Raw genomic sequence first — 13,773 nt, forward strand, 5'->3', positions numbered from 1 at the left:
ATACTGCGTAGGTCCAGGTATCACATGCTACAGCTAGCGGAAGAGCTGGCCGCCGCCACAAACCGGCAACTCACTCCGACGGAACGTAACAATGTCCTCAACTACGAGGACTACCTGTCAGAGTGAATGCCTATGTGGTATGTGTGTTATGTCTAGGTTAAGTCAATAATGTTAGTAGCATTAGTGTTCGATATGCAATGCATGCATATTGGTGACATCGTGTAAGTTACTTTAAGTTTTCTGTGTTATGTTGTAGGTGCTTATTGTTATGTTCTAGGTGCTTATTGAAAAACATCAATCATGTGTGGGAATATTTGACTTTTATGCGTTCTGTGGGAATAAAGTAGATTACGAATAATGTGCATGGTCCTCACAATCAATAATAAGGTTTACATAGTACAAATGCAACAACAGTGACCCACATACATTTAAAACATAGTTAACAAAAATAGTTAAATAACAAAGTCTAATTACACCACGACACGATTAGTCTTCATCTGACATCTCCACGTCTGACTGATAAATGGGATCAGCAAGAACTGATTGCATGAATTATGCGTGCTCGTACCACCCTCGCTCCACTGACTCTCGAATCTCGACTTGGGTCCGATATCGATTAAGACGTATCTTCATTCGATTATTTTCTTCTCTTATGCGGTTCAATGCTTTACGAAGTTCGTCAATCGTGTCTCTAGGCATCTGCGATGCGAGTCGCCGAGGCACTGGCAACTTAAAACCAGTCAACTCATCATAAAACATTTGTTGTTCACAAAATAACCAATCCCACTCCTGTCTCATGGTATTGTGAACATAAGCACTATTTCGCAGATTTGGATTGATTGGATAGCTAAACTCATCTTCCAATACCCAGCAACGACCCATAGCAGTGAACACATCGTGAGGCCTATAGAGTTGTGGGTTGCCAGAACCAGACATTGACACTGAATACAATAACATCAACTGATCAAGTTAATAGTGTGCATCAATTGTTAGTAAATAATGTAATGCTGCATAAGATGGTACATGACAGTGGCGGAGGTAGGATTTCAATTCAGGGGGGGCAAGCTTAGAAGTCAATATTAACCCAAAAAAAATTATATATATATATTCAAAAAAATTATAAAAACAACTATAAGTGTCATACAAAAACTATGTAAACTATATTTACACATTTAAGTTAATACTATAAAATAAATTGTGGAAATAAATAAATTTTAAAAATATTTAAAATATAGCAATTTACTTGCAAAGTTGTATACACATCTCACTATCTTTTCTTGATTGTTTTTGAAACTATAGGAAAAGTTCGACTTTCTTTTTATTTTACAAACTAATTAAAATTTTAGTTCATAGCATAAACCCACAATTTAAAACTGAAATGTCAACAAATTGAGGACCAAAAAAAAAAAAAAAAAATTGTGTACAATATAGGACTATCGATTGACATATAAGAAAGACACTACAATGCATTATTATTATGCTAGGCTTAAGTGCATGATAATTAAAAGCTAAAAGCTAACAAGTTAAAGCTCTTGGTGTGTGTTATTGTGCCTAACGGAAATTCTTCTAATTATTTTTGCTTCTGTCACGAAACTTTTTCCTTGTTTCCTATTTTTTTTCCTTACACGGTGTCATTGACTTAGGTAAGCTTGTCATTTTCCCTCTATTTCAGCAGGGCCAGGAAGCTTTTTTCCTGATTTGTGTTTATTTTCTGCATCAAGGAGGGTAAAGCATTCTAAATATTCCCTAATAGTAGTACATATGGAATATTTTTGGACAAGTCAAGGGGGGCACTTGCCCCCTCTCCTCCCCCCCCCCCCCCCGACTCCGCCTCCGGTACATGACAAAGACATTCATCAATTTGTGTACTATTACATGCTAAAAATTAAATACTAACACTCAAATTTTACCATAACCATTACACACATAACACGCAATATAACCCAATGTACACACATAACATTTATCACCATTTCTATTGATCCTCGTACGTTTCTTGTAACACCAAACAACTAATATACCTCTAAAATGCCATTCAAGAAAATACACATAACCCTCATTCAAGAAAATACCACAGCATAAGTAATACAAATTATTAAATGAAAATTAAACTCTAACAAAAAACATACATTATGATTGATAAATTTTTATAATATCTACAACTATGTTTACCAACACAATAATAAAATTCTCAATGTATTTCAAAGAAGAGAATGAGTTAGGAAAACCTGAGATGATGGAGAGAAAACGCGTGCCCCTGACCGAAAATTCTAAGAATGAGGAGAATATCTGAAAATGATGAGGAGAACTGCATATAGCAGAAGAACTCGATTATAAAAGAACCGAGTATTAATAACTCGATTTCCTATTAATCGGGTTCAGCTTCACGTGTGTACAACTGATGTGAAATGGCGTCAGAATAGCATAAAACTCGGTTATATAATAACCGAGTAAACCGAATAACTCGATTATCGGTTATTCGGGTTTTAAGTACTCGTTTTCCACATTGACGAGTTCCAAACAGTAACGCTGGAATATTTTATTGCCCAAAAGCCAAGCTGGAACACCAGCGTGGCAAGAACCTGCCCGCAACTCGGTTTCTTCATAATCGAGTTACTTAAGTAACTCGCCGTTACGGAGATTGAGTATACAAACAGGGGCACGCCCCTATATAGTTTCGAAACAGGGGCATTATGCCAAATATGTTTCCCAGAAAGGGCAAAGGGCCAGAATCCTCCGACAATTTAATCTGTTTCCTTTTCCTCCACAGGGCCCATGGATGAGCTCCTTTGCAATGAAATCAGTTGCAGTCCAAAAAAGGCCGATTGCAGTCAAGCTCATATTCAAATTTGTCTTTTGATGAGCACTGTGGGCTCCAGTCACATTCACACATCTGTAAAATAAATAAGCCTTTGCTCACAAATAGACCTGTTCATTTTGCTAGCTTGCCTGGTTAAGGGCTGGTCTCAACCTAGATTCAGGCTCAATCGTGTGCAGGCTTGCACCTAGCCTAGTAGATAGGACCAGATGTTTAAACTTAGGCCTTGTCTTTTATACCGTACTCGACGGAGCCCAACCTAAGCCTCTTGTTAATTTTTCAAGGCTTATTGCACGTGACTAATTTTGGATGATGCAGTTTTCATATAGTTTCATTTCTAGAGAGAGAGAGAGAGTCAGAGAGAGCTTCAAGGTTGCAACTTCCTCTTAATAATAATTAAATAGTAAATACCAATAAGTTATTGCATTATTGTAATATAATCAAAACCTTCAGCATGATCCAAAAATAATGGGAATCTATTACTTTTTCTTATCCTATGAGCATAGCTAAAAGTCTATACAAAATAAAATTTCATTTTTCTCATTCTTCTTTTCAACCTTTAACCAAACAAAACGAAATTTACATCATTTTTTCAGCCTTCAACTTTTTTCTTCTCTACCCTATCAACTTTTAATCAGTAATATTCTTTCTATCCTTCCTTGATATTCTATCTTCCCAACTTTTTATTATCCAGCTCATTGGTGCAGTTTTGCCATATTCAATGGATATATAACATTCTATTGAAACAAATGAATGTGTTCCAATGAATGTGTTCTAACCCATGTAAACGCATGGATACATTTAAAATTAAATACAATTTTTATTATAAAAATATAAATAATTAGACAAATTATTAAAAAAATAGCATTTAACACATGCATTAATGCATACGTATAGATAGATTTAAAATTAAACACAATTTTTATCATAAAAATATATAATTAGTCAATTTTTTTTTTAAAAAGTAAACATAATTAGTCACATAATAAAGTTTTTACCTAAATTTAATACTACTTATGATAATTTTTTTTTTCTAATATTTATTAAGATAGAACGTGTGGTGATTTTTATTGAGTATATGTGATTGGTTTTTTTTTTTTTTTTTTTTTTAAATTATAGTTCATTAATATTAGATTCTTAGTATTTTGCACTCATTAACTCACTTGGCACAAAGATTAAAAAACTTAAGTGGAAACATGACACAAACTTAAGTGGATAATTATAGTGTAGTCCCCACATAAATTAAGACACAACGCAAACTTGGATTTTAATTTTAAATTTTAATTGAACTTTCTCTAAGTTTTGCCTATTGATATATAAATATAAATATATATATATATATATATATTAAAATTAAAATTAATTAAGTTCATTTTGTGGATCCAATAACATTGATGAAGGAATTTAATAAAAAATTTGAAGGAGTGGTCTTTATTCTGAAAACGGAAATTAAATTAAAAAACTAAACTTGAGACTTTCAGATATTGCTGTTTCCATTATGAGCATTGATCAAATGCAGAGGCAGCATACATCATTAAGGTCTATAGCTTTTTCGATTGGGCTAAATTCATAAATCTGGCCTATCACATTCAATAATAAATTTCTAAAGAAATTCGGGGAGAGACATTCCACACCGTTTTAGTAATTTTTGTATTTATTTTGCTGAAACTGAAAAACTATTGTTGAAAGTATTGTAGATAAAGGTAAAAGTTAGTTGAAATAGTATAATGGAGCTCATAAATAGTATCAAAAAGTGCAGTGGGATCTATGAATCAAGGAAGTTAATACCGTACCAGAGGCTGTACCAGTTTGGCTAACGGTACAATATATTTCAAATATTGGTCAATACTAGTATATCGTTTCAAAGTTACCGCTATTTTTATATAAAATCATAAGTCTATGTCTCATTGAATATAAATTCCTAATTTATTCAATTCACCAATAATAATAATAATAATAATAATAAACGTAGTTAGATAATTAAAATAAAAAAAAATTTAAATTTCGAAAGTTGAATAGTTAAAAAGTTACATTCAAATTTTCACTATTTGTTAAATCTTCACAGGTCAAACCAGTGTCAGTCCCTTAAAAAGTGTGCCAATTAGTAGTAAAAAACTGAGGTAATGTGCAAAACAGCAATGCAAAAGAATTGTATATAGTTAGTTAGGCAACGTTTGAAACAAAGAAAAGTAGCATCTCGAGTTTTAGAAACTCGAGATCCATATTACAAAAAGGCCACATAGATCTCGAGTCTTTAAGACTCGAGTTTCATGCGAAAAAAATTTCACCTATAGTGGCGTTTTTAAGCCTTTCAGTGACGTTTTAAAGCCCTATAGTGGCGTTTTCTTGGAAAATTTTTTTTGTAAGTACAGATTTATGGAGTCCTATAGTGGCGTTTTTAAGCCCTATAGTGACGTTTTATAGACCTATAGCGGTGTTTTTATTCAATTTATAGAAATCAAGTCTTTAAAACTCGATTTTCAGCTTAATTTTTTTCCACTTTAGACTAATCCACTTACAAATCGAGACTTAAAAACTCGATTTTTATCTTGGAACACGAGTTTTAGACACTCGAGATGCTCGTTTTCAACATTGTTTCGAAACGTGACAATTAACTAAATTTTTTAATATTTATTGTTATTTAGAAAAAAAATTCATAAAAAACTAATCAACTCTCGTGGGTAGGGGCGGATAAAACGAGAGAAAGGAAGATAAAGAAAAAACTAAGAAAAGGAAGAGAAGAAGAAGAAGAAGAAGAAGAAGAAGATGAAGCTAAAAGAAGAAGAGGACGAAGCAGTAGTAGTAGCAACATGAGGCCGAGAAGAAAAAGCAGAGAACTCTGATATCTTCGTTGTGTCGGTGACTGGATCTGTGGTGGCAAGCGACGACAAGGTTTTTATTTTTTCTCTTTTCATTTCTTTACTGACCGGTTCAGATTTACCGGCCGAAATCTAGATTTTTCTCCAGTACAACCGAAATGGCTCCGATATGGCTGGTATTTAAATCGGTACGAAATGCCAACGTTTCTGTACCGGTCAAGGTAACGGTACGGAAAATACTGGCCAGTACAATATTGTCTTCATAGTAGTAAAAATAAGTTGAATGGTGAAATAATTTTAATTTTTAATCCTAACCTAAACGCACACTTAGTCTCAAACGTTGATGTCCTCAACCATAGGAAAAAAGATTTCTTAGTTCTGACCTTTTCAAAGATGAAAATGAAATTCTACAACAGCATCATCATCTTCAATTTAGTCATCATTTCTAATATATAGATGTGTGTTGTGAAAGGATTCTCATGACACTATCTCATGAGTTACCATCTCAGTCCAAGTCAGTCTTTCATTCATATTTGTGAAATGATGCTTTCCCCTAATGCAGGGGAAGTTGGTCACAGGCACAGCCAAGTAGTCCTCTCTAATGCATGACCAAGTCTCCTTTACCCAAATACACGGCTAGAACAATCCTTTTCCCTGATGCAGTCAATTCTTCCCTCAAATACACGGCCAATTAGTCAAGAAAACAATTGAAAGGGAAGCAAACAGCATCACCTATTAGTCTTCAAGAGACTTTTCTCTAGCGAATCATACGAGAGAAAATAAAAACAAAAACACAAAAACATCCAACAATCAAGTGTTCAAAAAGCTTTGAACACCTATATTAGCTCAAAAATAAAAAAGTATTCAATAGAAATACTGCCTTTGCGACTATCACTTGTAAAGTTTTAAATTTGGTTCAAGCATCTCTTTTTATAAATTGAAATAGAGTATTTTCATACCAAAAATGGTTTGGTTAGCTAAGTTGTAAGGTTTCACAATTGATTTTTTTTTTTTAATAAAAATAAGTAGTTAATATAAAATAATATTAAAAAAATATTGACTTAAACTTTTAGGTCAAGTGATCTACTTATAATAGTCATCTTAATTTTTTTTTTTTTTTTTTTAATGGATAGTTACAATAGGGAGGAGATTTCAACCATGGATGTCTTAAAATCACCAAAAAGTGCTTACCCATCTTATTTGAACTAATTAGTATTTGTCAATACTGAAAATACTGGTGCTAGTAATAATTGACCCACTATGTCGATAAAATATCAAGCTTGATTGCATATAGAAGAATGTGTCATCACTGTACACTCTTGACGTAATAGTCACTTTACAAGTATAAGTGATTGTGGGGTGCTTGTGGGGTGTTGGAGGGAGGGTCGTGATTCAAGTCTCTAGAATATAGTTTCATACACATAAATATTTAGATTAGACTATAGTAGAATTTCTATCATGTATAAAAATGATAATAATAATAAAAATAATATGTTGATGTAGTATATTAGAATTCTTTTTAGGATGGAAAAAAATTTTACAACCATTTTAAATTAGTCTACCATCTCACATATGGGTCATTAAAAAAAATTTAATTGTAGATTGTGGTGAACAGGGGTAAGCTAATTTGAAATATTGTGAAACTGTAGTAATTTTTTATCAGCTCCTTAACTTTATTAAGCCCATAATTCTTGAGGTGTTTGGGTGAAAATGTTTCCAAAATGTAGCTAATAAAGAGGGAGACTTGTGAAAATGACTACCCCATTCTTCTTAACATATTCCATAAATTTTGCTTTCCATTTCTTTCCACGTTAAACATGGAAAAGTAAGCAATAGTAGGGACAGTTAAGTCAAATCCTGTTTCTACTTACTTCAGTTTCGTCGAAAGTGAAATGATTCTTCCCTCTAATGCACGGCCAGTTAGAAAAATGATGATATGGATTGGAGTGTCAAGTAATGACTAATTATTGAGGACCGATCAAATATTTTCTCCAACACATATGATAAGCAAAGTTCATCCCACACCCAACTATCTGCCAATTGAAATAAGCATTCCATCAAAATGAAAGAATGAAAGGTAATTGCTACGTTGTCAATATGAGCATTGCTGCCTTTGCCATCCCTTTCCTTGTCATATCATGTTCATGGTCACAGTTTGAATTGGTCCTCAAAATGCCAATCGAGTATTCATCATGGTCGGCTCACCAAGATTGTAACAGCTTAGTATCTCTTTGTCCATTCATTCAGTTGGGTTGGTTTATTCGAGCTGATATTTTATGATTTATCAACAAGAAATCCAATTGGCCAGCTTTATTAGGTAAATCAAGCAGCTATATTTGTGGATATGCTTTTAATTACAGGATTTTTTTTAAATAAAATAAATTAACTTAATTATTGTCAAGAATCTTGTAATAAAATTGGTGCCTCTTTATGTTTCAAACAGCAACTTTAATTAGAGTTCAAATTTCCCCTCATCCCTTGTAACTATCTAATTAAAAAAAATAAAAAATAAAAAATAAAAATAAAAAAACCTTAATGTTACATATCTCTAGAACACATAGATTGTCATAAGTCACCATTTATTGGGGGTCAAGTGAGTATTCACCAAAAGAATTGATATCCTGGAAGCTTGAAAAAAGCAAATACAATACTCTCTTTTATTAAACAAAAATTAAGCTGTTAATTTTTAGTAGTAAACATTGAATCCACAAGGTGATAGGTCTGAAATCCATTAGAGAAAAAACAATAGACAAAATCTGAATTTTTATTAATAATAATCTGATTTTCCCTTGGAGGCTACAAAGCACATATAAATAATAATAAAGTAAAACCCTAGGACGATTAAGAAACTGTCTAAAACTCTAATTTTCCCTAATCACGAGATTAAGTGGTAAAATTTTGAATTTTACCAAAAATAGTAAAATTGAGTTAAATGCAAAATTATAAACTATTAACCTGGGAGGGGACCCAAAACTTTTAAAAGAGGAGGCCCAAATATATATGAAGTAAAGATGTCATCACATGAATTAAAACAAATGATTATTCATTTGATCATAGGAAAATTCAAGCCTTACTCATAAGCAACTCATTATTTATAATAAATAAATAAATAATTTCTTGATTTCACTTTTACTCTTCAACCATTGCTCCATATTTCCAAATAGTCCCTACCATTTCAAATGTTACATTTTAATCCTTAATATTTTATTCAAGTGTCAAAAAGGTCATCATCATTAACTGGTGGATGGAAAATTTGAGGTGCCAAGTAATATTGACCAATTAATTATAAGGACCGAATTTTTCCTCCAACCCATTTGAAAAGCAAAGTTCATCCGGACCCACCTATATACCAATTGAAATACGCATTCCATCACCCCGGCCCACCCCCACAAAAAGTCACATATCTATTAAAGAATGACAGAATTGATGAAAGGTAATGACAGAATGATCATCGATGGCTTTGCCATCCCTTTCCTTGTCACTTCTTGTTCATGGCCACTGATTGAATTGGTCCTCAAAATGCCAATCGAATATTAATCATGATCAGCTCACAAAGATTGTAACAGCTAAGTAGTTCAAAGTTGGAAGCAGCAGCAACAAGAAACGAGAATGGTTGTATCTCTTTGTCCATTCATTCCGTCGGGTTGAGTTATTCAACCGGATATCCAATTGGCCGGCTTCATCAGGTAAATCAGGTTTGTGGCCACAGCTATATTTGTGGATATGTTTTTAAGTACAGGATTTAAAAAAAAATAAAATTAATTAACTTAATTGTTGTTAAGAATGCGTTTCAAATGGCAACCTTAATTAGAATTCAAATTTCCCCTCATCCCTTATAACTATCAAATTTAAAATTTTAAAAAATATATATATATATATATATATATATATAAAACACATAATTTTTCATAAACCAACCATGTATTCGGGTCAAGTGAGCATACACCAAAAGAATTTAACTAAAAGAATTAGTGCCGACTATCACATGTAAAGTTTTCAATTTCGTTCCAAAAATCCTTTTTATATATTGAAATTAATTATTTTTACTCCAAATAATTATGAGGTATCATATCTCAAAATATTCACTTGTAAATGGTTTGGTAACTTTGATTAGACAAGTAATAATTGTGGCAAAACACAAAAGCCCTTGCGGAAACTCCTTAAATCGTTAATATAACATATAGAGACATCACTTAACCCAAAAAACTTAAACCCAATGGGTATGAGCTCAATTATGTTATATTAATTCTTCATTCTTCTCATAATTATTCAATATGAGACTCCACTCATACATGTATTGTGTACACTCAACACATTTCTCATGTCATGGAACACATAATCAATCAAGCATTCCATAGCATAGTAAAGATGCCATCATATGAATTAAAACAAATGATTTTTCATGTGATCATAGGAAAATTCAAGCCTTACTCATAAGCACCTCATTATTTATAAATTAAAAAAAAAAAAAACATGATTTCACTTTTAGTCTTCAACCATTGCCCCTATCATTTCAAATGTTTTATTTTATTCCTTAATATTATATTCATGTGACAAAAAGATCACATTGTGAGGATAGAAAAATTCGAGGTGCCAAATGGAAGGATTAAAGTAATGAAGTGATGTTGATATGGATGCTAGCTGCATGGCATTTATATATGTAAAAAGAAAAAAATGAAATTACCCTTTTAACATGGATCTCTCTTACGCTTTATTCTGTGACATTTACCTCACTTGTGATTTTCTCCATTTGAAATTTTTGTTAAAGCTTTAACGGAATTTGATGATTTGGTAATTGCCAACTTCAACTACTAGAAAGAATTAAAAAAAGACTATTCTACTCCAATTTACACTGAAGGGCATATAATCCTTTTACTACAAAAAAAAAAAAAAAAAAAAAAAAAAAAAAAAAAACAAAACAAAACAAAACAAAAAACAAAAAACAAACAAACAAACAAACAAACAAACCTTCATAGACATAAAAAGATTGAGCTGAATTTTTAAAAATAAAAATAAAAATAAAAGACCATTCTTTTGAGAATTTTTTTTTTTTTTTTTTTTTCTAATGAGAAAAACATAAATCCAGAAACTTAAAACTGAGCTAAAATGACTACAGAAGAAGAAGAAGAGACCATTCTTTTGAGAATTTTTTTTTTTTTTTAAATGAGAAAAACATAAATCCAAAAACTTAAAACTGAGCTAAAATGACTACCAACTATGTTAAAGTAACAATTTTTTTTGATTAAATGATTTCTTTTTTAGAGAGTGCTAAAGTAACAATATAATTGGTATCAAAATAAGTAATTTAATGTTTGCAACATTAAGAGGGTTAGGTTCACAACCATCTTACATATACATAAAATAAAGGATAAAATTTAGCTACAAAATTGGTTGTAATATAAGACTACAACTTTACTCAATATTATCCATATTATTACATATTTCAAAAATCTAACCCTTGGATTGTATATTCTTTACGCTCTTAATACACATATCAAATTTCAATCGGATATTATTTGTTAGCTCCCAAACTTTATTGAGCCCATAGTTCTTGAGCTGATAAAGAGAGAGACTCGTGCAATGACTACCCCATTCTTCTTAACATCTTCCATAAATTTTGCTTTCAATTTCTTTCCACATTCAACATGGAAAAGTAAGCCATAGTATCCGGCTACTCACTTCAATGTCCTCGAACGTGACATGAGTCTTCCCTCTAATGCATGGCCAGTAAAAAAAATGATGATATGGATTGAAGTGTCAAGTAATAATGACTAATTAATCATAAGGACCGAATTTTTCCAACAACCCATTTGAAAAGCATGCACACCCAACTATATACCAATTGAAATACGCACTCCATCACCCCCACCACCACAAAAAGCCACAGATCTATTAAAGAATGACAGAATTGATGAAAGGTAATGACAGAATGATCATCGATGGCTTTGCCATCCCTTTCCTTGTCACTTCTTATTCATGGCCACTGATTGAATTGGTCCTCAAAACGCCAATCGAATATTAATCATGATCAACTCACAAAGATTGTAACAGCTAAGTAGTTCAAAGTTGGAAGCAGCAGCAACGAGAAACAAGAAGGGCTGTGGCCGAATTCATCAGGTAAATTAGGTCTGTGGCCACAGCTATATTCGTAGATATGCTTTTAATTATAGGAATTTTTAAACAAAATTAATTAACTTAATTGTTGTCAAGAATCTTCTAATTTAATGGGTACATCTTTGTGTTTCAAACCGCAACCTTAATTAGAGTTCATATTTCTCCTCATCCCTTGTAACTATCGAATTAAAAAAACCTTTATGGTTACATAATCAAAAGAACACATAAAATGTCATAAACCACCATGTATTGGGATCAAGTGAGTATCGACTAAAAGAGTAGAGGCCGTGGAAGTTTGAAGAAAACACACACAATGCTCTCTTTGATAAAATAGAAACTAGACTATTAATTTATGATAGTAAACTTCAAATTTGTGAGGGATTTCTTGAATCCACAAGGTGATAAGTCTGGAATCTACATAGATAAACTCTGAATTTTTATTATTATTAATCTAATTTGCTCTTGGAGGCTACTAAGCATATAAATACTAAGGAAGTAAAATTCTACGACAATTAGGAAACCTTCAGAAACCTTAACTCGCACTAATTACGAGATAAGGTGGCAAAATACCTAATTTTACCAAAAGTAGTAAAATTAAGTTAAATGCAAAATCATAAACTACTGACTGTGGAAGGGGCCCAAATATAAAATTGCAATATATATATATATATATATATATTTCACTTCCCTAATGCAAGACAAGTTCTTGTTTTATTCATATACGTGAAATGATGCTCTTTTATTCAAAACTGTCCTCCCCCAATACACGGCCAGTTTGTCCTAATTCAATCCTAATGGATGACCAATTGTCCTTATTCCCCCCAAAAAATGTATAGTCAGTCCTTTCGACAAAGACATGGCCAGTTAATCCTTCCCCTAAAGGCCAATCAGTCAAGAAAATAATTGAAAGGACACCAAACATCAAACCTATATATTAGTGGCAAGTAGAGAGAGACACGAATTAAAGCAATGGTCATAACTCTTCTCTAACTAATTAATCATACGTTAGAAAATAAAAACAAAAGGATATTTAACATGATTAGTGCCTTTTCGACAATCACATTTATCCATGTTTGGTCAGGATGAAAAATAGGAAAAGAAAATAGAGAGGAAAATTTGATTTTCTATTATTCTTTTGGAGTGAAAAATAAGAGAAAAGAAAATGAGGTACTAGAGTTTCCCACCATTTTTTACTCTAAAAAAAAAAAAAAAAAAAGAGTTTCCCACCATTTTCTTTTTAATCCAAATTAGAAAAAAATAGGTGGAGAAATAGCATTTAGAAAAAACAAATTGCAAAATCTTCCCTCATCTTTTTCATCCTTCCACATTTATATATTAAGAGTATAATAGTATATTACTTTCCCTTTTTTACTTCTTCATCCTCCATATTAAGCACACATGGTGGAAACTGGAGAGTACAAATCTTTCTTGTTCTCTCAATATTTTTAATCCTCTAACCCTCTCAATGAAAGTCTTAAAGTGTTAAATATGGTTTTGCAAACCTTTTATATATTGAAATAAAATATTTCCATATAAAACGTTTCAGATGTTTTATATTAATATATATATATATATATATATATATATAAAGGCTCATTAAACTTTCCAAAACCTACAAATCCAAAACTAAAACAAAACAAGAGCTCTTTCTTTTACTTTCCACTTCCCTTTAACTTATTTTGTATATATGGTAAAATATTATTTTCATCCCTAAAATTTGAATGAATTTTGATTTTATTCCCTAAACTTTATGCAAACTTTAGGAACGTATATAATATTTTAATCTAAAAGAATTTATCTTTAATCGAGCACAAAGCCACAAACCCTCCTTTACCCTCGGTTTTCTTGTCTTCTTTTCCCTTAGCACTCAAGTTGAGTGCCCAACCCAATACTTTAAAAAAATTTATCTTTCTTCTCTCTTCCTAATCAAAAAATAATCTCATAAGACGATTCTTACATCACGTGAGACCTGCACGTCTGTTAAGCTTGACTAATATATTATTTCATTTTATGTCTTCAATT

At 31.7% G+C, this 13,773-nt stretch overlaps 1 long non-coding RNA gene across 1 annotated transcript; it reads right to left on the minus strand.

The window, feature by feature from the left end:
* Nucleotides 1-319: 319 nt before the first annotated feature.
* LOC126720047 (uncharacterized) lies at nucleotides 320-2,731 on the minus strand. The gene is made up of 2 exons (XR_007653222.1): nucleotides 2,229-2,731; nucleotides 320-941 (listed from the first exon to the last, which is right to left on the minus strand). It is a non-coding gene; the product is annotated as an uncharacterized LOC126720047 (long non-coding RNA).
* Nucleotides 2,732-13,773: the final 11,042 nt, after the last annotated feature.

The sequence above is a fragment of the Quercus robur genome, chromosome 3, assembly GCF_932294415.1.
Source record: "Quercus robur chromosome 3, dhQueRobu3.1, whole genome shotgun sequence".
Classification (NCBI taxonomy): domain Eukaryota; kingdom Viridiplantae; phylum Streptophyta; class Magnoliopsida; order Fagales; family Fagaceae; genus Quercus; species Quercus robur.